Consider the following 26,866-nt stretch of genomic DNA (forward strand, 5'->3'; position numbering starts at 1 on the left):
AAACACTTTACATTGAAGTTTATCCTTTTGGAACATTTGCTCTGGGAATCTAAAGTTGTCCCAGATAAGGCACTATACATATGAGTGAAGTCATTTTGGCTGTTCCAGCTATAGTTACCATTTGACCGGCACTGCAGGAAAGACCCCTGCAAGACCTGCTGAAGAATCTTCCAGCTGAGCCCCAATTACTCCACAAAATTGTCAGCTATTACAATTATTGTTTTTTAAGACACCAACTTGTGGGTTTTGGATATGCAGCAATAGAAAAATTCAGCACGTGAATATATGTTAATTTAGCGTTTGCAGCAACATTGATGTATTTAAACATGGTTGTATATGTTCGTGATCTTGTATTTCATTAAGTATTATGTCCAGAGAGATTGGACTGTGTATGTTTAACTGCCTTATTTACCATCTACCCTTGTGTCATCTATATAAGTGTGCATTAAGACACAAGCTTTAGAGTGATTGACTCTTAGAAAGAAATTGAGTGTTGGTTGGATGTTTTCCACTGAAACAATAGGATTTCCTGATTCCCTTCTCCTAATCCCTCTGCCACTAGAGCCCCACCTTCCAATCCTGGCTCTCTCTCAAAGAACTCTATCATCTTAGAGGACATTTCATCCTGGTATTGATTTCATTGTACAAAGAACAAGAAATTTTTTTTAAACCTGTTTCACTTACCTGGCATCTATTTTCTGGCATTGAAATGAAATATAGTCAGCTTGCAAACAATTTACTTTCTGTAAGTGAAGGTGTAAGTCAGTATTTGAAAAGGTAGACTTTCCCTTTCTTATAGAAACAATGTTATAATTTTGGTGTGTATTGTTTAACATGTATTTACCAATGGTCAATGATTATCTTGACCATTCATTCATTCACTCATTTAACACATTTTGAGACTTCCTACTTTCTTGGTGCTGTGCTAAGTACTGGTGAAGCAGAGGTGACTAAGAGAGATTATCCCTGCCGTTGTGGAATCTCATGACATCAACCAGCTAGTAATTACAGAATTAGTTACTTGATGACAGTGCATTATGAAAGGGAGGTCTGCACCCTATGAATGAATGCAAAGGAGTTCAGAATGCTTAGGGGTGGACCTGACCTGTTCTGGGGGTCACACTTGCCATCCTAGAATGTTGTGCCTGAGATTTAAAGAATGAATGGGGCAAGAAAATTCAGAGTTAAAATTTTGAGAGGGAGAGGCTTTGGACACTTATATCTGTGGGGATATAAGACAATGACAATGGAGAGGCAGGGGAATTTTAAACAGTAGTGTTGAATTTTGAGCCATGCCTGATGGTGGGTGGGATGGAGGAATCCCGGCATGGTGAGCAAACTGGGAAGCGTTTACAGCTGCTTGTCATGGTTCCTATGCTCAAAGGCACAGCCACTGTGTTCCAGAACATGGGCATCAGCAAGAACAGGGACTTGCCCTGGCCCCTACTCAGGAATAAATTCAAGTTTTTCCAAAGAATTGACCACAACCTCCTCAGTAAAAGGAAACAGAATTTGGTGATTATGGGTAGGAAGACATGGTTCTCTATTCCCAAGAACCACCAACCTTTAAAGGACAGAATTAATTTAGTTCTCAGCGGAGACCTCAAGGAACCTCCACAAGGAACTCATTTTCTTGCCAAAAGTCTGGATGATGCCTTAAAACTTATTGAGCAAGTAGAATTAGAAAATAAAATGGACATAGCTTGGATAGTGGGTAGTAGTTATGTTTATAAGGGACCCATGAACAAGCCAGGCCATCTTAGGCTATCTGCGAGAAGGATTACAGAGGAGTTTGAAAGTGACACATTTTTATTTGTCAGAAATTGATTTGGAGAAATATAAACTTCTGCCAGAATACTCAGGTGTCCTTTCTGATATGCAGGAGGAAAAAGGCAGTAAGTACAAATTTGAAGTATATGAGAAGAACAATTAATGAAGTGAAGATATTTTCTAATTTATTTCAAGTCAGTTGCTCCCACTCCTTTCCAAACAATTGTATATTTTAGTATTAGAAAAATAGACTTTTGTTGATGTTAGGTCAAAGGATAATTATTTCTAAGCAATGAGGTTTTATTAATCTTTTTTAAAAATAAGCAAACATTTGTTTATCTATTTATTTATTTTTATTTGAGTCCAATTTGCCAACATATAGCATAACACCCAGTGCTCATCCCGCCAAGTGCCCCCCTCAGTGCCTGTCACCCAGTCACCCCAACCCCCCACCCACCTCCCTTTCCACTACCCCTTGTTTCTTTCCCAGAGTTAGGTGTCTCTCATGTTCTGTCATCCTCACTGATATTTTCACTCATTTTCTCTCCTTTCTCCTTTATTCCCTTTCACTGTTTTTTATATTCCCCAATTGAATGAGACCATATAATGTTTGTCTTTCTCCGTTTGACTTATTTCACTCAGCATAATACCCTCCAGTTCCATCCATGTCGAAGCAAATGGTGGGTATTCGTCATTTCTAATGGCTGAGTAATATTCTGTTGTATACATAAACCACATCTTCTTTATCCATTCATCTTTCGATGGACACCGAGGCTCCTTCCACAGTTTGGCTATTGTGGACATTGCTGCTATAAACATCGGGGTGCAGGTGTCCTGGCGTTTCATTGCATCTGTATCTTTGGAGTAAATCCCCAGCAGTGCAATTGCTGGGTCATAGGGCAGATCTATTTTTAACTCTTTGAGGAACCTCCACACGGTTTTCCAGAGTGGCTGCACCAGTTCACATTCCCACCAACAGTGCAAGAGGGTTCGCCTTTCTCCACATCCTCTCCAACACTTGTTGTTTCCTGTCTTGTTAATTTTCCCCATTCTCACTGGTGTGAGGTGGTATCTCATTGTGGTTTTGATTTGTATTTCCCTGATGGCCAGTGATGTGGAGCATTTTCTCATGTGCTTGTTGGCCATGTCTATGTCTTCCTCTGTGAGATTTCTGTTCATGTCTTTTGCCCATTTCATGATTGGATTGTTTGTTTCTTTGCTGTTGAGTTTAATAAGTTCTTTATAGATCTTGGCTACTAGACCTTTATCTGATAGGTCATTTGAAAATATCTTCTCCCATTCTGTAGGCTGTCTTTTAGTTTTGACTGTTTCTTATGCTGTGCAGAAGCTTTTTATCTTGATTAAGTCCCAAAATTCATTTTTGCTTTTGTTTCCCATGCCTTTATGGATGTATCTTGCAAGAAGTTGCTGTGGCCAAGTTCAAAAAGGGTGTTGCCTGTGTTCTCCTCTAGGATTTTGGATGGAATCTTGTCTCACATTTAGATCTTTCATCCATTTTGGGTTTATCTTTGTGTCTGGTATAAGAGAATGGTCTAGTTTCATTCTTCTGCACGTGGATGTCCAATTTTCCCAACACCATTTATTGAAGAGACTGTCTTTTTTCCAGTGGATAGTTTTTCCTGCTTTGTTGAATATTAGTTGACCATAGAGTTGAGGGTCCACTTCTGGATTCTTTATTCTGTTCCATTGATCTATGTGTCTGTTTTTGTGCCAGTACCACACTGTCTTGATGACCACAGCTTTGTAGTACAATCTGAAATCTGGCATTGTGATGCCCCCAACTCTGGTTTTCTTTTTTAATATTCCGCTGGCTATTCGGGGTCTTTTCTGATCCCACACAAATCTTAAGATGATTTGTTCCAACTATCTGGAGAAAGTCCATGGTATTTTCATAGGGGAGGTTTTATTAATCTTAATTAGGCTATAGTTAAGTTTAATCTTAAGTCAACCATATCAGATACCATTTGTGAAACATTTCATGCTATACCTATATGTTTCCCATCAAGGACCAGAACCTGCCTAGGGTAGCATATCTACCAAGAACCAAAGTGATAATCCCCTGATAGCATAAGTTGAAACCTGGACTTACAAAAATGGGACTAGATATATTTGTCCAATGGTCTGAAATGGAATATTAAGCAAATGAACTATAATTCAGATTTTTTCAAAAGATTTATTTATCTAATCATGAGACACACACACACACACAGAGAGAGAGAGAGAGAGAGAGAGGCAGAGACATAGGCAGAGAGAGAAGTAGGCTCTTCACAGGAGCCTGATGCAGGACTCAATCCCAGATCTCAGAATCATGACCTGAGCGGAAGGCAGCCACCCAACTGCTAAGCCACCCAGGAGTCCCTAGCATTCAGATATTAAAAGGAAATTAGATTGGGGCACCTGGGTGGCTCAATTGGTTGAATGTCAAGTCACGTCAGCTCAGGTTGTGATCCCAGAGTCCCAGGGTCTGGCTCCCCGCAGGCAACCTGCTTCTCCCTCTGCCTTTGCCTCTGCTTCTCTCTGTCTCTCATGAATTAAAATAATAATAATAATAATTAGATCAAAATAGAGACTTTGAATTTTCTATGCATATCACACTTCTGAAAAAAGTTCTGTTTACTCAGACAGGGAATCTCGGTAAGTTAAAAAATCTGGCATATTCCATAAGGATAGTAAAGAGGTAAGTAGGACACTACCTTTTTGAAGATTAAGAGAGAAGGTCTGAGACCTCTAAAAACTTGGTTTCCAATCTTCAGTGAGGTTCTATGGGATGTTACGATGATAGAAGAATAGGCTCTTTTTTATAAAAAAAGTAATCTAATAATAAGAATATGCTTAAAATTAAAAGTTAAAAAGATAATGAATTGAAAATGGATAATGCTAGAAACCAAAATTATGAAGATGGAAACTAAATTAAACTCTATTGGATTAAAAAATGAAAATTAAAACACATTTTACCTGTCATATTAACAAAGATGTGGATTGTTAGGTATCCAAAGAAATTGCTCTTTTTTTTTCTTTTGCCTTGTAAATTAATACAACCTTTTTAGAGGTTAAATTAGTAATATCAATTAAAATTCAAAATAATACGGATTTGGGCCCAGAGCTTCCACTTCTAGATATATTTTTTAAGATTTTATTTATTTTTTTTATTCATGAGAGACACAGAGAGAGAGACAGAGAGGAAGAGACACAGGCAGAGGGAAAAGCAAGCTCCATGCAGGGAGCCTGACACGGGACTCGATCCCGGGTCTCCAGGATCATGCCCTGGGCTGAAGGCGGTGCTAAACCACTGAGCCACCCGGGCTGCCCCCACTTCTAGATATTAATCCTGAATGAACAGGTGGACCCCTCCAAAAGTAAACAGTACTGTATAGTTGTCGAATATTTGATAGTTTTCCAAATTCATCTAAAGATGAAAATAAGATTAGAATTACTTTTTAATTGCTTGGTGTTTCCTTGGATGTGAATCTCTTCCTTTTCTAGGGTACCAGAGTCCTCAGCCAACATTAAAAATGCTTGTATGCACACTAAGATTTTCTAGAATGGCCTATGAGAAATCGTAAGCTGTAGTTACTTCTGGATGGTGTGATGTGGGGCTGAGATTTGTGATCTCAGCATGTTTGGAATATTGAAGTTCTCCTCTTGACCATGTATTACTTTTATAATTATTTTTAAAAACAACTTATTTGCATTGATGAGAAAGGGTTGGAAAATGAATTTGGAGAGTTCTCTTAGGAGACTCTCATTCCAAGGATGATAGCTTAGATTGAGAAGTGGAGAAAGAGAACAATGGTTATTGTTGAATGTTTAAGAAATAAAATCCATGAAGGACTAGGGAGAGTGGCAGAAGAAGGAACACACCAGAGATTAAGTGGTGTGACCCTGGCATGCACAGATGGATGAATGGTGGTGTTCATCACAGAGATGGAGAAGACTGGGTAGGGTAGAGAGAACAAAGATGGTTGAGTTCAGCTCCTCCATTATTGACATTTCTGCTCTTGGTCACGAGGTGGATTGTGTTCTCATAACCTCACACCTCTTGTCTTTCAAGGAGCTTTCACTCTATAAGGGAGCACAACAGGTAAATTAAATGAATCCAGGAATAAATAAATGAGGGGTGAAGGGCTAATATAAAATACAAAAACTGCCAGCCTGAAACTTCCAAGTAGCAACATTGTGTCACGGTGTGGGCATTTTTAAACTTGATGTTTCAGTGCAGACATACAGATTTTCTTTAGTTTGTGTATGTACATAACTGTAGCTACATGGGATTTATAACATAACTTTAAATTTCAATCCTCTTGACAAGAACCTTGTTTCAGTCATCTATATATAGTGGCATCTTGTCCCACAGTAGTCATTACAGAAAAACTCACTTAAAAATTAGATTGAACAAATGAAAAATCTGTGAAAAATTGTATCAGTTGAGATAATATTGAGAAAGAGATGGAGTTCCTTATGACCTTCTAGGGGTGATTTACAGGTTGGTTCTTTGCAGAGGCATGGTCTAAAAATGACCTCATCTCTGACATCCATTAAGTAGTAGGTGTCTATTATTAAGGTGAAATTTCACCCAAAGAATCTGGGTTTAACACCTATCACCTTAAATATTATATTTTAATACATAAAGAGATAGAAAAATGTACTAAAGTTTCACTATATTTGCTCTACATTTCTGTGGAAAACACTAAGATTGCTCTTGTCTCCATAGAACATGAGCCCATACTCTCCAGTCTAGACTGACAAATTCATGCAGAGAAAATCTTTGTGATTTTACTTTTGGATCTGAAGCTAGGAAGGAGAACTTTTCTCATATGTTCATGTGTCATTGTATTAAACTGGCATGCCTTATATAGATAATTCTCAGCCAAAGTTATGCTCTGAAGTGTGAAAGAGGGACAGAGAAGAATACGTGTAGTTGTTAAATTTCCTTTTGACTTATTTTGAACTGGCTCTGGAAATGGGCTGTGACTTGGTTTTGGCCATCAATGATAGAAGTCTCCAGCTCTATTTGAGCATTTGTTCATTCCATCCTGGTGTTGTTTATACTCAGACAGAACTTGAGGGATGTGGGAAGGACACTTTTCTTCTGTTTTGGCTGTAGAGTGGTCTGTTACACAATCTGCAGGGACTGCAAAGGAAATCTTACAGGTTTCAAACAAGGGGAACTTCAAATGCAGTGAGAATGAGAGAAATGGAAAAGAAAGAGTTGGTATTAATGAGGCGTATCTGTAAAGATTCCCTATTAGTTGACTGGCCATGATATCTGTGTCTACAGAATAAAAGATGAAATAACATAGCAGCATTAACATTTTTAAATTTAAAATTTTAAAAAGGTAATTTTTTTAAATTATAAAGTTTATACATGCTCAAGATAAAAAAAAATCCAACAGATGAATTTAAGGTAAAAATAAAAAATTCTGACTCTAGGTTCAAATTCTAGGTTAACAGTCTAGAATCTCTTGTGTTTAGTTATGTTCAGTGCAAATATACCTTTGTACCTTTATCTGGGCGTCTATCAGAAATATTCAACAAATTGATAGAGGGCTTAAATTTTTAAAAATCTACCCATTTATTTTCTTTAAAGATTTTATTTATTTATTCATGAGAGAAACGGAGAGAGATGCAGAGACATAGGCAGAAGGAGAAGCAGGCTCCCCAGAGGAAACCTGATATGAGACTTGATTCAGATTCCAGGACTCCAGGATCATGACTTGAGCCAAAGGCAGATGCTCAACCACTGTGCCACCCAGGTGCCTCAAAAATCTACTCATTTAATAATAGAAGAATGTTAACCTCTTGTTTGTTATAATATAGTGATACACTGAATCTAGATGATCTATCAGTAATACCAGAGATCCCAAGCTATGAGATGCAGGTCAGATGGGATGCATCACAGGAGAGATGCTTGCAGAAATTCCAGCAACTTTGCTTGTAATGCATGAGTTCCCACATTTTTCAGTCATTATGTGTGTTATGTAAGTCAAACTGCAATTCAGTTAATATATATGAGCAGGGTTACAATCTCTCTTCTCACATTCTGAGGTCAGTTTTATACTGTAGTTAGGAATTTTTCAGATTTTAAAAAAGGTAATGCAGTATACACACCAACATCATATATTTTGTAACATCCACAGAGGAGTCAGGCAGTATCATATAATCAAACATATTAATATTTCTTCAGTTCAAGGTAGAAATAGTCAAGTTCTGCTGTCAAGTAAATAATAATGAAACACTTTCAAGTTTCAAAACCTTTTGGATTTCAAATCGTGGACTGGTAGGATGCCCTCTTCTTTAATCTTGATAATGAAAAGAAAAATCAAGAGAACACATCCAGAGGATGTTAGGACTAGATTGAATTATTTTTTCCAAATAGTGTGTTCTTTTGGAGTTAAGAAATGCGAACCCCAGAAATATCATTATCTAGCATATGTTAGCCAATCAGGTAAATTACTATATGAATATACGAAATAAAATATAAACATAAATGTGTACATTCAGGAGCTTGTAGTGAACAACTCCCAGTTGAAACTTCAGAGCAGCACAAAAGAGTCTATTTTAATTTATTTTTTAAAGATTTTATTTATTTATTCATTCATGAAAAACACATAGAAAGAGGCAGAGATACAGGCAGAGGGAGAAGCAGGCTCCATATAGGGAGCCTGATGTGGGACTCGATCCTGGGACTCCGGGATCACGCCTTGAGCCAAACGCAAACACTCAACCACTGAGCCACCTGGGTATCTCGGGGAGTATATTTTTAAACAACAGAATCTAGTTCTGATGGAGTAGCTTGGGGTGTTATCTGGAAATTAAAGAAGTTCCTTCTATGAAGATTGTGACTAAGAACACTGAAGTTCTTAATGGAGAATTTTAATCTGTGCTTTTATGGCCTAGACCAAGGGTGGCACATGTTTAAATGAAATATCTCATATAAAACCGTAGCTCGCTTTTACATTTCAAGTAGCTACTTAGATACCTGGTCTCTATTGTGTGATCCTCTGATTTGAACATAGTTTGTCTTTCATTTCCATCCAGTTTCCATGGCTAAAACCCTTAGGTTAGGCCAGAATGTGGTAATGGAGGCAATTATGCCATTGAGCATGCAGGCACAGCTCTCAGATTAAGACTTTGCACCTGGGTATCATTATTCTTTCCCATATTAATTTATTATTTAAGGGCTTATTATTTGAAAGCCCTTATAGCACATAAGCAATTAGAGTAGCTGAGTGTCTCTCTGTTAAATATATTTATTTTGCTTTCCTAGCTTTTTATGCCAGAATAATTAAATCCTCTTCTAATGTGTCAGTAGCAGACTGTTTTGAAATTGACAGTGCTCTTTCCTCTCCTCTTCAATCAGAAAAAAACCCAGAGACCTACAGATAAATAATAAACTTTTAAAAAGAAAAAAAGGAAAGAGTAAACCTACTGGTCAAGAGGATATCCTGCCCCCCCAAAGTCAGCAGCTTTTACTGAATATATTTGATTTATTACTATTATTATTATTTTTGTCTCAACAGAGCTCACAAATGCTACTGTTTTGTTGACTGTGTAAGAAACAACTTGCTTCTTGGAAATGAATATTCCATGTAGTACATTTGTCCAACATAGTGTGTGAGTAACAAGACATTACACTGAGCATCTAAAATTAAGTGACCTATTGCGGAGGACACTTTTGGGAGAAGAAAATGGATTGGCTTGACCTCACGGGAATATTCATTTGCATATGCTTTGGATGCAATGAACACTTTGCAAGTTTTGAATTTTACCATGTGGCTGTTGTAGCAGAATAGCTGGTCTCTTTTCTAAAGAGTATATTTGCATATGATAGTTTAACAGCTTTTCCCTTTTGTTCCTAGAAGATTAAGTCTCAGTCCTAAGAGAAAATAAATTAAAGGTGGTTCCTTACAATTTAAAAAAAGTATAATTTGAAGATAAGAGAAAACTCTGAAAAGCAGCTTTTATTTCCCAAGGCTCAGGCTAAGAAATACTGTTTTTCTCTGTATGTGCTGCAGAGCCGTCCCTTATTCTTGGTGGCAGCTGTGTCACCAGAAGCCCCGTGAAGTTGAAATACCTCATCAAAATCTTCTACATCTATTGTTTGTCTACCTAGTGAAATTCAGCGTTCAGCGTTTCACTCCTTTGGTTCAGGTTTGGACCCTTTCTTTAAAATTCAAATTTTCTTGGTGAGTAGATGGCGGAAGTGGGGGCGGTGCGGGGCCCAGAGAGGAGTGCTTTCTGAACAACAGTGATTACCTCAGTTAGAAAAATGGCTCTGGGGCTTAAAAAAAGATTAGGAAACTGCCAAGCCCACACCTTGGAGGGTCACAGTGCATATTAGCATGTTAAAAGACCCTTACTTGATAGGAGAAAATCCTTTCATTTTTTTTTCAGGTGTTTCAAACTTTTGACCTCAATATCTCCCTCCACGTCCCCAACCAATACCTATGAGAGTCAGTAAGACTAGTATCCCTGAAATACATTTTGGGATATTATGTAGTTTCCTGAATAGTATATTGGAATTGTGTGTGGATTGCTCAAGGATATTCATTTCAACCTCACAAAACTGCAATTTCCTTGGGATTCTTCATATTCCTAGCTCCCATTAGACTGTGGCCAGTCGGAGACAATAGAATTCTCTGTCTCATTGTAAGGTAGCAAATAGATGCGAAGTGAAGGCACTGGTTTGTTTCTTGGAGAGTCTTAGGGTCAGTAATCAGGAAGCTGGCTGACTGACAGTTTTAGCTTTGCTTAAATTTTGACAAATGCTAAGGAGAAAAACCTTTGCTAAGCTCTTAACAGAATCTATATTCCATTGGAGCACTGCCAGTTCTTTGGGGTGACATTGTTCTTTACCAAACTTTGTCTCCTGCAATATTCTGAGGGACAAAATGAGGTTTCAAAATAGCATGCAGAAACAGGACTATATTTTAAAAATCCCCATTAAGTGTTCTTATGTAGATACTTGAGACTATTCTATTAAAGTTGACTCAGTTGGTTTTTTTTTTTCTGTTTAATTTTTTTTTTTTCTGGGGCACCTGGGTGACTCAGTTGGTTAAGCATCTGCCTTTGGTTCAGATGATCCTAGGGTCCTGGGATCAGGCTTCTTGCAGGGAGCCTGCTTCTCACTCTGCCTGTGTCTCTGCTCTCTCTCTGTGTGTCTCTCATGAATAAATAAATAAAATCTTAAAAAAAATTTTTTTCCTTTTAAATTCTGGAAAAGAAACTAAGTAACACTAAAGCAATTTTCAGATTAAGATAAAAGGGACCCTGTGAAGTTCATCTGTATTTTGTATTTTGTTTGCAAAGGTACTTCTAAAAATAAAGATTTCTTTTCCCAGCTGTTGCTAAAAGAGGTCTGTAGTGGATACAGAGTCCTTCTACAACAAGAGATTAAACAATATTGCATTTCTAATGAAATTAGGAAATTGAAGACTTGAACTGGCAACATATCCTCTGTTATCTCTGAGGAAATGCATGCTCTTGATTGTAACCAAAAATAAAAATGGTATACTATGGCTCTTTGCGAGGCTTGATCCCAGACCCTGAAACCCTTAACCGACTCTCAGAGCCACCCAGAGTATAATATTTTGGAAACACCTGTGATCCATTCTTAAATATTTTAGTTGAAAACCGTCTTTAATAAGACTGTTGTTCTCTGAACAGATTATTTATTGTATTATTAAAACAAAATATACTTTGTGGCATGCTCTTGAGGAGCCCATTCCAAAAAACTCAAATTTTACATAGTTTTTTCTAGCACATGTCTGGGAATTAACTTCTATAAGTCTTTAACTGGTAAAATTAGATTAAGTCATGTAGGTCAAATGACACAGAATCAAATGATCTGGGTATTTAAACAGTGCTATCCTCCTCTACCCATCCATTCCAAATGAATGTATAAAGCATTTCAAGAAAAATAATGTTGATCGCATAAGCAGTGTTTCCTTTATTTCCAGAATATGTTTATTGGATGCGAGACATCTATTAAAATTTAAAATGTGGTCTGTATCTAGATATTTGGAATCATTAGCCCCATTAGGACAGACATAAAGTCCAATTTAACTCGGCAACCTGTGTTTTTATTTGCTAGTTATAGTAATCATGCATAGAAAGAATAATACTGCTAGTATCCACAGTTGGTTTCTGTAGATCCCCTTGAATCACTCTGTATACCCATCCCCCAGCTTTTCCAGGTTTTGCTACTAACTACTAGCACCTTCAATTTAGGAGGTTTGCCATTGGGCACTGGAGCCCCCTGGATCAGGGTGACTGTCAGGCTTGATCAGAAAGTAAATCCTAGCTTTGACTGACTTCCTCCTCTTTCTGTTCTATTTCTCCCACTCCCTTTACCACCGTCTCTTGGGAGCTTCTGCCTTGAGGAATCAATTGATGATGTTTCTGTGAGCCTTGTTTCCAGAAGAATTAGTAGAATCGGTAGCCTCAGTAAAGAAGATGACCTTCACCAATGGAGGTGGCCATCGTCCAATCTGTTGAGGGTCCAAATACAATAAAAAAGTAGAGGAAGGGTGAATTCTCTTTCTCTCTTTCCTTGAACTAAGACAGGTTCAGATCTGCTTTTAAAAGATCTGATCTTAGTGTACCTCCTTATACAAAGAAGGTCACTGCCAAAATGAATTTAAGTCTCCAAAATTTTTCCTATTAGAAAAATATTTTATTTTCACTAAGCTTTAAATAATAGCAACTATTCTACTTATAGCATGTGGTCCTAAGGAGCAGTTGTGGAACTTTCCTCATTGTGATAAAGACACATTGTTCTGCGAAAACTTTCTTTGTCATAGCAGACTCAGAATTATAGCCAAAATGGAACTGGGCTAACTTAACAGGGCCATTGTATGGGCTTTCCAATGAAGACAAGAAATGCATTGCTATAGGTGGGTTCATTTATTGAAACATTTCTCTGGTATGATTTTTTTTTTTGCAAACATCCATATCTTATATTTTTTGTCTAAAAAATTTGGGATTATGATTGGGTCATCTTGTTCCCAAATTGAACCTGGATTACCATCTAATTCAGATAGCTCAGAGAATGTTGGCTTGGTCTATCAGTGAAGAACTGTATCCACTATCTATTTTTGCATAGTAAATTATTCCAAAATTTAACAGCTTAAAACAACAAGCATTTTTTACTTCACATACCTTCTGACAGTCAGGAATCTGAGAGTTGTTCAGTGAGGTGGTTCTAGCTCAGGGTCTTTTGTGAGGCTGCAGTTGTCAGCCAGAGCTGTAGTCTCTGAAGACTTTGCCAGGCCTGAAGGATTCATTTCTAAGCACTCACATGGCTCTCGGCTCGAGGCTTCAGTTCCTTATTATTGAAGCCTCTCATAAGGCTGTTCCCCACATGAATTCCCACAAAGTGAGTAATCTGAGAGAGAGCAAGCAAAAGAGTGTGCACACAGGCATCCAAGATGGAAGCTGCATCTTTTATAACCTCGTCTGAGAAGTGACGCACCATTATTTCTGCTATATTCCATTCATTAGAAATGAATCACTAAATCCAGATCATACTCAAGGGGAGGGGAATTAGGCTTTACTTTTTGAGGGGAGGAGTATCAAAGAATGTGTGGCTATGTATTTAAAACCACTACATAAGCTGTGACCATATGCACCATTACTTGAACGGAATCTTTTCATTCAACAAATATGTAAAGAATACATAGTATGTAGCAGTCTAAGAAACTGAAATAAAAAGACAAATAAGACAAAACCTTGTAAGGTAGTCATGCCCAGTGGAAGAGTGAGCAATATATCATCATATTACTGTAGTGGAAACACATTTAGAGAAGAGATTTTTCTATCCTATCTATACAGTAGAAACATGTCAAAAGCATTTTAAATATACTGATATTTGGCTCTACCCAGACCACTGAATCATAATCTTTGTGAGTGGGGCCCAAGCATCAATATTTTTTTAAAAAATTTTCCAGGTAATTACAATATGGAGCCAGGTTGAAAATTCTGTTTAAAATTTAAATTTAAAATTCACCAGACACTAACTGCAGGGTGACTTGGTTTGAGTTCTTCCAAAAGCTGACCATATAACAAGGATTTTAGCATAAGTAATTTATTGGGAAGTGATTGCCAAAATATTGGGGAAGTGAGATAGGCTAGGCAAGGAAGCCAATACAGGTGCATCAGTGAACAGGTTACCACCATCATAGGGAACTTTGGAGAGTATACATCACTCTTAAGCATCTAACCCACCTTTCCTACATCTCAGCCATGAGGCATAGAGTTTCTGCTACATGCATCAATTTTTAAATCTTTAGACTATGTTTTCTAATACCTCCTTTGTGAGGTAATGAGGCAATTAACTTGTACAAAAGACTTAGCACAGTAGCTAGGGCATACTAAGACTCTAATGTTGGAGTAGTGAATAAGACTCTCTGTGCTACTTAGAAGTTTTATGAGCACACACAATATAAGGATGAATAAGGACACTGAAGTGAAGTGCTGATCTTGTATAGCTTAAGGTAGGTCAGGAATTAAGTGAATTTGAGCATTCATAAATGGCAAATAATAAGAATATAGAGTTATGTTTGGGAGAGTATTTTGGTTTTAGATATAGGCAGATCTGGGTTCAAAACTTGGCACCACTGCCTATTAACAATTTGGACCTGGGATGTCACTTAATCTCTCTGAGCCTCATTTGTAAAATGAAAATAATACTAATAGCTACCCCCAGAGAATTGCTATTGGAAAGATATGAAATAAAATCTATAAAAAGATATAGAAGAGTGCTCAGTATATTATTATTTAGTGTTCCAGGGATCACCATCCTGTGCTTAGAGTCTTACCAACATCAATACCACTCTCTTGCTAACTCCAGGCTCTCACTCTGTAGAAAATGCAGCAGCATACAGAGTTCTATTGTTAAAGTATTTCTAGGAATCTCCAGAATAACAACTATATGTGGCCATTAGAGGTCTCATTGCTATTATGGCCAGGTAAGTAGGGACTCCTAGACACTGACCCTGACTTGCCAGGAAAATTGTGTTTCTGTGTCAAGTCACTAGGTTTAAATTCTCCTGTTATTCCTTGGTGGTGGTGGATCTGTGCCCTTGCATAAAAACATATATTGAGTATTTATTGTATTTTTATGACTCTTCTAAATGTTACACTAAATTCCTCTAATCCTTAGAAGAAACAGCATTACCATATCTAATTTATAGAAACTAAAAGAATTTGTTTTGTTGAAACTAAAAGAATTGAAACAACTTTATCGTTATTTGTTTGTCTCTCTCCCCTTTCTTCCCCTTCTCTCCTATTACTGTTTTCTGATATTGGATCTGTGATTTAGTATCTGTCATTACTTTTGGAAAATTCTGGACTATTATTTCTTCAAATATTTTTTCTACTTCGTCTCTCCTTTCTTTTCGAGCTTTTAATTATATTTATATTAAGCAGTTTGATATAGTCTTGCAGCTCTTGGATCCTCTGAATATTTTTTCTACTTTTTTCTCTGTGTGTTTCAGTTTGGGTAATTTCTATGGACTTATCTTCCAATACACTGATTCTCACCCCATATCCCATGGCTATGTGAAATCCACTGATGAAATGCATTCTTAATCTTTGTGTTTTTCATTTCTAGCATTTCTATTTGATTTTTTAATAGTTTCCATTTTTCAGTTAAAATTACTTTATCTGATCTTGCATTTGGTCCATCTCTTCTGTTAGAGCCCTTAACAAATTAATTACAGTTATTTTAAATTTCTTTTGATAGTCCTAATATCTCCATCTGTATCTGATTGTATTAATTGCTTTGTCTTTTAATAGTGTGTGTGTGTGTTTTTTTTTATTCTTGCTTTTGTGTATCCCTTCTAACTCTTATTGTTGTTGAAAGCCAAAAATCTTATGGGACGCAGTAGAAACAGGAATTTTTTATGCTTAGAAATGGGAATAATCTTTTATTCCCCTTTAGGGTGGGGATGGGAGTTAAGTCAGGAATTGAACTAGGTTTGGGATTGGTTGCTATGATTACTTTTGGTGTACCACAGGCTACACATTTCTATGGCATTACCTTGTATTTAAGGCAAGAACTGGCTTGCCAGAAGCTTTTCTCAATATTTGCTCCATTCTTAGTTTTAGGTGTGCCCTTTGTGCTGTGTCTCAGAGAAGTCCTCTCTTCATGTTCTGGCCCCTCTTCCATGCCCTTGCATCAGGGTTATTGGTTATTTAACAAGTATTAGCCTGGTTCATGGAGGGGTGGTTAAGGGAGGGGGAGCAGGTAAGGGAGGGGCATTATCCGTGTTTGTGATTAAGCCTCAGTAGTAGGCCCCTCTGGGTCTCTGGGTCTCAGAGGTGTGGTCCTTTTAGGATTCCTGTCCCAGTCCCAGCGAGAGGTGTGGGATACCGCATATATTCTTGTCCCTTAACCTAGCTGAAATGGGTTTTCACCAGGGTCCTAAGGGTGACAGTGCTTATTTTGCTTCCCATAGTCACCTAAGGCTTTGTTTGGTTCTGTAGGGGAGACTGGGAAAGAGGAAATAATCTGGGTGAGTGCTCTAGTTGTCTTCCAGTCTGCACCTCTCTCTAATCTTTTAATTAGGTATGTGGCAAAGAACCTTAGAGTGGGTGTAAAAGTCTCTTCTATTTGGAGTCCCTAGGGGTCTAGACTTTCCTAAGCCCATACTTGGCCTTTACCAACTTGTTATGAGTTTTTATTGAATTCTTTTCAGTGTCTGGCTGCAGCCTCTTTAGGTAAGAAAGTGTCTGTGTCCTGGCTCTTCTTTTTTTCTTTTTAAAGATTTTATTCATTTATTCATGAGAGACACAGAGACTGAGGTAGGGACATAGGCAGAGGGAGAAACAGACTCCTTGTGAGGACCCTGATGTGGGACCTGATCCCAGGACCCCAGGATCACGACCTGAGCCACAGGCAGATATCTGCTCAACCACTGAGCCACCCAGGTGTCCCATGTCCTGGCTCTTTTTGAAGATACCTGTCTTTCCTTATATTTCCAGCTAGTTCAGAATTCTCAGCTATCTGATGAGTTCAAGAAAAGTTACACATTTTCAGAGTGCTTTGGTTTTATAAGAGTAGACACATGTTTTCCCCAGCTTTCTACATCCCAAGCAGTAGCTGGAAGTCCCACATATCACCCAGGTTAACTTTTTACCTTGTGAATAAGAAGTGGAACCAATATGAGTCAGACAGTTGATTCCAGGTTCTGTCTTCTTACCCACTGAGCAACTGTGTTGCTTTATCTTGGTAACACTGAAGCTTCACAGGTACTTTGCTGCTGGCCAGTGATGCTTTTAGTCTGTGCCATCTAGTACAGTAGACACTAGCTACACGTGACTATTTAAATTTATATTTAAGTTAATTAAAATTAAATAAAATTAAAAATTCATTTCCTCTGTCACACTAGCCATATTTCAAATGCTAATTAACCACATGTTCTAGTGGCAGCCCTCTTGGACAGGACAGATTAGAACATTTTCATCACTGCGGAAAGTTCTATTGAACAGCTCTGCTGTAGATCCTTTTGACAACATGACAGTCCCCTAACATGAGAGGAAAAACTCACTTTCCCTACTTCTGAGCAGCATTCTACTTGGGTCCAAATGTGTAACAGAATTTTTACTCTTAAATCTATTCACCCCTTGTAACACTAGGCCACTTGGGCACACTAGGATTTTTCTGCCCTTAACATGATTTCTCTCTCAGGAGCCCCATTATACTTGACTGAAATTTGTCTTTCTTCAGGTTTTCCATAGTCAGTCAGACACATGGATATACACATCTGTGTTTCATATGTGCACATGAAACCCATCTTTGTTAGTTTGTATTATAACTGTGCTCTGAACTTAAGTAATTTTCCCAACAGCCTCCTTAGCATACATGCAAATCAGTGGACCCAGACAGAACATGAGGGTCTGCCTCATTATCCCATGCAAGCATCAGAGCTAGTACTGTCTGGCCTTCAATACTACCTAAAATGTGGCACAAAGTTTATGCACTCAAGCTTTCTTGGGTAGGATTTTGTTTAGGGGTCTTAAAACATATACATCTTTAATCTCACCCCTGAAAGCTAGAGAACAACACAAAATGTACAATTTCCATCCAGTATTTTTATTACTACCCAACTGTTAACAAGTTCAATTGACCTAAAAACTTGTGTTTAATTTTCTTTTATTTTGTATTCATCTGCTTTAGGCATTTTTCTTTTTCCTGAAGCCTCTATATTTGGGGGCAAAGTAATAATAATAATAATAGGAAATATGTGAATGACATTTAACATATGCTAGGCACATACCCATTTAGTCTTCACCATAATCCTATGAGAGAAATATAATTAATACCATCCCTGTTCGTAGATTAGGGAAACTGAAACACTGAGACATTAAGGTTCCTTTGCTAATGTAGTAGAACAGGGATTTGAATTAAGACAGTTTGGTTTCAGAGGCCAGGCATTTAACCTAAATGTTGATTACCTAAGGTGACTAATTACCTGTTCAACATATCCTGATTTTTCTTCAGGATTCTCTGAACGTCTTCCCAACTAAAGAGAACTACTGGTCATGTTTTCTAATCTAGGGTGTTCCTGGCTTATTAGTCAATTGTCCCTCTTTAGCTCTGACCACTTAAATTTTCATATATTGCCTAGATAATCCATTCCCCAAGTTCACCCTCTGACTCTTCTTTCTGACTGCTCTGACCCAGATGTGTGTTACTGGATTTTCCTTTTTTGTTTGTTTGTTTAAATAAATCAATGCCTGCTATCTCCAACACAAACTCTTTTTCTTAATACCTTAAATCCTCAAACTAGGGTTTTTCAGAATAGGATAGGTATTATTTTTTCATACATATTAAAAGGCAAAGACATAACCATGTAATTGAAGTCATATTAGTTTTTATATTTTTGCTAGAAAACATGAATGCCACGATTGAGGGAAAATTATTAAACCATGCCATTCATTCAATTCCCTCAATTCTGAGACCCATGATATAATTCTTTTTCTCTACTTACCATTATCCATCTCTCTTTTCCATCACCTCCAGTTTCTACATCATACACTTGGGTTGTATCAACATTTAGAGGTTATTTTTTTTAAGATTTTTAATTTATTCATTCATAGAGATGCAGAGAGAGAGAGAGTGAGAGAGAGAGAGAGAGAGAGAGAGAGAGAGGCGGAGACACAGGCAGAGGGAGAAGCAGGCTCCATGCAGGGAGCCCAACGTGGGACTCGATCCACGTTCTCCAGGATCACGCCCCGGGCTGCAGGCGGCGCCAAACCGCTGTGCCACCGGGGCTGCCCTAGAGGTTATTTTTAATGAAAATGTTTAAATGCACTAATTATATCATGTTAATATAATGTTTAATAATAATGTGACCTAATGAAGAAAAATAGCACAAGTAAGCTGTATTCATATGTTACAAAATGTATAAATGTTAAGAGAATTGAGGTACTAGCCATGCTCACTTTATACGTGCCGAGTATGTGCACTTGATGACATTGCTTCTAATACATATTAAGGCTACATTAGTCACTGTGCTGTGTCGTTTATCTAAACAGGATTTGTGACCTTAAGTTTCCCGTTTGTTCTCATCTAAGCTCACTAAGAGCCAAATTTAATATGTTTTTTCCCTAGTACTAGTGCTTACAGAAACCCATATTCCCTGACATTTAGAAAACAGTGTTGCCCACAAAAGCCATTAACATCTAAAGAGATTAAATTAAAATTCATTTAAAGGCCTCACAAGTTCCCTGAACATTCTTATTCTTAAGATTTCAGTGTAAGCTGAACTTTTCCCAAATTCCCAATAAGTTTTTATCTTCTAAGAATTAGACTCAACTAAGCTCAGTGTCTCTTCTCTTTCTAATAGATGCTGAAATAACAGTCTAGTTGGGAAATTTGGCTAATTGTACAGAGAGGCATCCTGACAAATAAATACTTTTATTTATCTAAATACAGCTGAGAAATTAGTTTCTCTTTTCTTCTTCTCTTGTCTTCTATTGTTTTTGACTGGGAGGAGGTAAGACATGGAGCTAAAAGCCATAATATCCTACTAATCTACTTATCTTTTTATTCTGAATGGGTTATGTATTTACGTATGCCAATATTTCATTTATTATTTGTCTAGGCTATTAAAATGTTGGAAGAGATACAAACCACCAAAACAAGAGATTAAATTAATTATTTATATTGTCCTTATTCATAGGGCTATTCTTAGGCAGTGGGCCTAAGAGCATATTTGAAGAATGTAATAATTACATCAACTAAAACCTGTAGGAAGTGGAAGAAGAAATTTAGATTAGACCAGTAGAGCATTTAAGTGAGATTTGTAAGGTGATGTTCTATCCTAGGATCAGAATGGGAGTCTGAAATATATACAATAAACAATCTGACTAGAAATACAAAGTTTCTGACACAAACATCTAAATAGCTCTCTTGCTCTAGGGGCCAGAGAGTTGGAATGAGAAAAGAGTGCTTTTTTTCTAAAGGGCATCTAGCTGTAATTCAAAAGATTTAAAAATTAAAATACGTACTCTGTAATCAGACCTACATTTAAATTCCATCTCTGTAAATATGTGACATTGAACAAGTTCTTTATGATTTCAGTTTCCTAATCTGTGAAATGGAGGTAAAAGCAGTAGCCACTTTATATGGCTGTTTGCAGAGTGTTTCACATGGCAAGCACACAATAATGGTCACTTTTGCAATTAATAATACTAGCAATTATAATAATGGTAATATATATATATAATTATTAAAATCCTAGGGTGAAAAGATTGCTCCTTTTCTTTTTTAAAGTGCACCAAGTTGCTTTCTTTCTTCATCCTCTAACTTAGCAGAATTCTAATCAACTGGAGTTCTTTGCAGAGCTAGGATAGTTCTACCATAATTAACCATGGCTAAGTTGAATGAGGGTTCCCCTTGAGAAAAGTCTGCATTGGACCATCATCAACTCTTAAATTGGTGCCCTCTAATACCATTTCTGGCACTGAGTGAATGTTATTCAGGCTCAGTTTTCATGCTTTCATTTTGGAGACTTTTAATTTTTTAAATTTTTAATTAGAAAAAAAAATATTTTAAATATAGGAACCAACGTGATCCAAAGGCTGGAAGAGTTTACTTTCTGTGCCTCATTCTCTTCTCTTGAAATGTCCTTTCCTACTTTGTTCTCCTACAACTTGTCCATCTGGTTAACTCCTTTCTATCTTTAAATCTTAGTTGAAGAATTACTTTCTTTAAGAAGCTTTTCTTAATCTACATAGCTGTATTACATGTCTATCCTCTGCTCATATCATTGCACTTATCACTGTAGATTTTAACTACTTATTTATTTGTATACCTCTGTCTTTAGATTCTGAGTTCTTTCAGGGAAGAATATATTTTATATTATATATATATATATATATATATATATATATATATATATATATATATCTTGGTTAGATAGCAGAATCTCAGTAAATATTTGTAGGGTTAAGAAATTTTGTAGCAAAATAGAGGTGAAAGCAGAAACTACAGTTGCCAATAAGCATATAAAAAGGTGTTCAATATAATTTCTCATCAGAGAAATGCAAATTCAAATCCCAGTGAGATACACAGGCATACCTATCAGAATGGCTAAAGTGAAAAAGACTGACCATACCAAATTTTAGATAGGGTGTAGAGCAATGGAAGCTTTTACTTACTGCTGATGAGATTGTAAGTTGGTTTGGCCACTTGGGACAACAGCTTGGCAGTACCTATGAAAGCTAAACATATACCTACCTACTTCACTGCTAGGTATATACCCAAAAGGAGAGAATGCATGTACCTACCAAAGGCAGTACAAGAATGTTTATAGTATCTTCTTTATTCATAATCCCTAAGTGAAAGCACCATAAATGTTCATCAATAGAGGATGGATAAGCAAATAAGGGTATATTCTAACAGTAATAGAAAAACATAAACTCCTTACATAAGGAGTTCAACAACATGGATAACTTCTAAAAAATTATGTTTAGTGCAAGAAGCCAGACACAAAAGAATGGTTACTAATAGGATTTTTTTTATATAAAATTCAAGAATAGACCAAAGTAATCTATGGTGATAATTGTGATAAAATGACAACATTGGTTATATGAGAAGGGGAAGGGTATAACAGGAAAGGGGCTTGGAGGAAATTTCTGGGGTGATGGATACAATGTATCTTGAATTAAGTGGTGCTTACATAACTATATACATTATACAAAAATCCATCAAGCTGTACACTAAGATTTGAAAACTTTATTAGATATAATTTGTCTTTAAAAAAAACTAAAAAAAATCATCCAGAATTCTAAATCTCTAATAAATAGACTTATTTTTTTCCATATTTGTTTGCAGTTCTTGTTCATTCACTAAGTTGTGTATGTTTCAATAACTTTTTAAAATATATTTTACTCCAAAATGGTTAGATTTGGTAAACCAACCCCTAATAAAAACACTTAAGAGTGATAACAGCAGGAATGGCAGAGTAAGGACCTATAAAAATCTTCTCCTCTATAAAACTATAAGAACACTAACAAAAAATTATTACAATCAACCTATTATGAACTCTGGAAATTAACCAAAGGCTTGTAACAATCTGAGAAGTATTTATTTAAGATGACTGGCTGAATCTTAGTAAAAACAGTGAGCTCTGTAGCATTTTAATTTGCTTTAGACCCATCTCCTTCTCCCTAGCCATGTGGTAGCCTTTCAAACCAATTCTCTTATAATTATGGTGAAAAACTTCAGCCTAGCAGCCTCTGGAGAAGGAGGTAGAACTCTGGAGGAGCGATTAGAGCCCTTCCAAAGCCCCATTCCCAAATAACTGTCATTATTTTACTTGTCAAGTAGTTCCCTAAATAATCTCTACTTTTAGAACTTGCCTTTATTTGACCTACTCAGACCTCAGCTGATGCTAATGTAGCCTTTTCTACAGGAGCATTTATCAAAAACAGTCAATTCCAATTGTATAGTATCACAGCAGCCTGAGGTGGTAATAACAGTTGAGGCAAACCACAAGCTGATCAAAAAACTTAAAAGGAAAACCTGGGAATAAGATGTCACAGAGAGGTTTAAAAGACCTGACATAATTCTGGGGATTTAAGGACTATGGGCATACCCAGGAAAGACTCAAAAAAGCTATAAGCACTAACCTTTAGCTGACCTTGAGATCCATGCAAGTAGGAAGTGGAGACTATGGCAAAGTAGTAAACTGCCTGCCTGTGCATCAAAGAAATGCCCCAATATACACACAGAGCTATTCATTAAAGGCTATGGACTTTAAACAATTTAGGGAACTATCTGTCCAATAATTAACTAACCACTAAGCTAACTGAACAGAGACTTCAGTGGCCACCCAGGTCAAAGAATACTGACCTTAAGAATTAGTTCAGAAAAGACACTAAATAAACTAAAAGCAGTAGCAATAACAAACGACTACAACACACCCTGGAGAGAGACAGGAATCTGATTTCCACAGTTGCCATATTATATTACTTAGAATTTCTAGTTAAAAAAAAAGAAACATACAAAGCAACAAAAAGTATAGCCCATACACAAGGAAAAAAAGCATCACCTTAAATATTTTCTGAGGGTGCCAGACATTGAAATACTAAAGTCTGTAATTCAGCTATTTTAAATGTATCCATAGAACTAAGGAAACCCACATCTAAAAATTATAAAAAAAATATAGGAGAATGATAGAAACTATGAATTAAAGAAATTATGCAAAATAACTAAACATAAATTTTGACATATAATAACTGTAATAAAAAACAATCATTATAGCAGGTTAACAGTTGATTTGAACAAGCAGAAGCAGAAGAAAGAATCAGTGAAATTAAAGATAGCAATTTTCTGATGGGACAGACAGAAACAGAATGAAAAAAATGAACACATTCTCACATCATTAAGTGCATCTACATTTGGATATGGGAGTCACAGAAGAAGAGAGAATGGAATAAAATATATATTTGAAGGAATTTTGTTGAAATATTTCTATTTGATAAAAAATTTAGTACATTCATCCAGAATGTTCAACAAACTCCCAGTAGGATAAACTCAAAAAGATCCACACCTAGGTACAATGTAATTAAACTAGAAGGACAAAGACAATGAGGGAATCTTGAAAGCAGCAAGGGGGATGTGACTTATCTTGGGAAAAGATTCCCAGTGAAATTGATAGCTCATTTCTTAGCAAACCTTGGAGACCTGAAGGCAGTGAGATACAACATTCAAAGTACTCAAAAACAAAAAACAAAAAACACAAAACCCTATTAACTAAGAATTCTGTGTCTTGCAAAACTACCTTCAAATGAATGAGAAATTAAAACATTCCCAGATAAGAAAAAACAGAGAGAACTAGTCCCTAGCAGACTACATGAAGTACTAAAGGAAGTCTTTCATGTATTAATGAAAGGACAATACATAGTAATTCAGAGCCATGTGAAGAAATAAAGGGTATCAGTAAATGTAACTACATAGATAAATCTAAAAAACAATGTTAATTTACTTTTTGTTTGTAATTCCTTTCTTCTTCCTTGTGATTTTTAAAATAACCATATAAAATAACCAATCTTCATAAATCTGTTGGTGGGCATATGGCGTATAATGTTGTGACTTTTATAACAATAATAGCACAAAGGAGGGAGAGGGAATGGATTATCCCAGGATCAAAGTTTCAGTGAACTATTGAAATTAAGTTGGTATTAATCCCCAGGACAATCATTAAGAAAATAACTCAAAAATATATATAAAATAAATGACAAAGGAATACACTGTATATAAGAGACATACTTTGTATTCAAGGGCACAAATAGGTTGACAAGTAATGGATGGAATAAGATATACCATGCAGAGTATAACCAAAAAAGAGCTAAAGTAGCTATAGTAATAACAGATAAAATAGACTTTAAGACAATAATTGTTACTAAAACCCAAGAAGGATATTTTATAATAAGGAAAGGATCTATCATCAAGAAGATATCATTATATAAACATTTATGCAACTAACAAGAAAATCGCCAGATAAATTAACAAAAACTAATAGAATCAAAGGGAGAAATAATCAGTTCACCAATAGGAGGTGGAGACTTTATTACGCCACTTTCAATAATAGCAAAAGGAGAGGATCAATGAATTGCTAAAAACTTGAATAACACTGTAAACCAACTTGAATAATATTACATATGCACTAGACCTACTAGACATATACAGAACACTCATCTATTAATATCAAGTACACACAGAACATTTTCCGGGAGAAAGTGTATCATAGGTTATAACCAAGCTTCAATAAATTTAAAAGAATTGAAATTATACATGATATGTTCTCCAACTATGATGAAATGAAATTATAATCAATAACGGGGCAGCCCAGGTGGCTCAGCAATTTGGCACCACCTTTGGCCCCGGGGAGTAATCCTAGAGACCGGGGATGGAGTCCCACGTCTGGTTCCCTGCATGGAGTCTGCTTCTCCCTGTGCCTGTGTCTCTGCCTCTCTCCCTTTCTCTCTGTGTCTCTCATGAATGGATGAATAAAATCTTTTTAAAAAATTATAATAAAAAATAAATAATCAATCAATAACAGAAGAAATTTATAAACATGTGGGAATTAACACACTTCTAAATAACCAGTGGGCCAAAGAAGAAATCATATTGGAAATTAGAAAATTCTTTGAAATTAATGAGAATGAAAAATAAGATACTAAAATAGGAGGATACAGGGAAAGCAGTGCCTAGAGAGAAATGTATAGCTGTAAATGTTTACATTAAAGAATAAAATATATCAAATCAATAACCTAAGAAACATCAAAATAAACCCAAAGCAAGCAGAAGGAGGGGAAAAAAAAACAAAGATTAAGGCAAAGTAAGTGAAATAAATGACAGAAAAACAATAGATAAAACAGAACTAAGAAATTGATTCTTCATAAAGATTTTTTTTAATTGACAAATCTTTGAGGCACCTGAATGGTTCAGGCAGTTAAGTGTCCAATGCTTGATTTTGGATCAGGTCGTGACCTCAGAATCATGAGATCAAGCCCCATGGTCAGCACTGAGTTTACTTAAGAGTCTCTTTGCCTCTCCCCTACTTTATCTCTCTCTTTTTTTTTTTTTTTTAATTTATTTATGATAGTCATACAGAGAGAGAGAGAGGCAGAGACACAGGCAGAGGGAGAAGCAGGCTCCATACACCGGGAGCCTGACGTGGGATTCGATCCCGGGTCTCCAGGATCGCGCCCTGGGCCAAAGGCAGGCGCCAAACCGCTGCGCCACCCAGGGATCCCTATCTCTCTCTTTAAAATAAATAAATATATCTTTAAAAATAAAATTGACAAAGCTTTGGCTACACTGGCCAAGAAAAAGAGAAAAAGCTCAAATTACTAAAAATAAGAAATGAAAGAAAAAATTATGAGGGAATACTACGAAAAAATGTTAAGTCAACAAACTAGATAATTTAGAACAAATGAGCTGATTTTTAGAAAGACACAAACTACCAAAACTGACTCAAGTAGAAATAGAAACTATGAACAGAACTATAACAAGTGAAGAGATTTAATTGGTAATTAAAACGAAACAAAACAAAACCTTCCCACAGAGAAAAGCCCTGGATCGGATGACTTCCCTGGCAAATGCACTCAAACATTTAAAGAATTAACACCAGTTTTTACATACTCTTTCAGAGTAGAAAAGGAGGTGCATAGTTTCTTTTTATCCTGTAAGTCAACATTATCCTTATACCAAAACCAGAAAAAGACTTGCCAAGTATCTCTTAGAGTTACAAAAAAATCCTCAATAAAATACTAGCTATGGAATCCAACAGTATATTTAAAAAGTTATATATCATGACCAAATGGTAGTTATCCCAAGAATGCAGAGTTGGTTCAATTTATGAAAATCAGTGTAGTACACTATATTAATAGACTAAGGGGCAAAATCATTTTGATTATTTCAATGGGTATAGGAAAAGCATTTGACAAAATTCAGCATCCTTTCATGATAAAACAGTTTTAGAAACTAAGACTAGAAGGGGACTTCTTTAACTAACAAAGGACATCTATAAAAAATTCAAAGCTAGTGTCATACTTA

At 36.3% G+C, this 26,866-nt stretch overlaps 1 pseudogene; it reads left to right on the forward strand.

Moving 5' to 3' along the window:
- Positions 1-1,521: 1,521 nt before the first annotated feature.
- On the forward strand, positions 1,522-1,933 carry LOC112911517 (dihydrofolate reductase-like; annotated as a pseudogene).
- Positions 1,934-26,866: the final 24,933 nt, after the last annotated feature.

This window comes from Vulpes vulpes, chromosome 1 (assembly GCF_048418805.1).
Source record: "Vulpes vulpes isolate BD-2025 chromosome 1, VulVul3, whole genome shotgun sequence".
Classification (NCBI taxonomy): Eukaryota; Metazoa; Chordata; class Mammalia; order Carnivora; family Canidae; genus Vulpes; species Vulpes vulpes.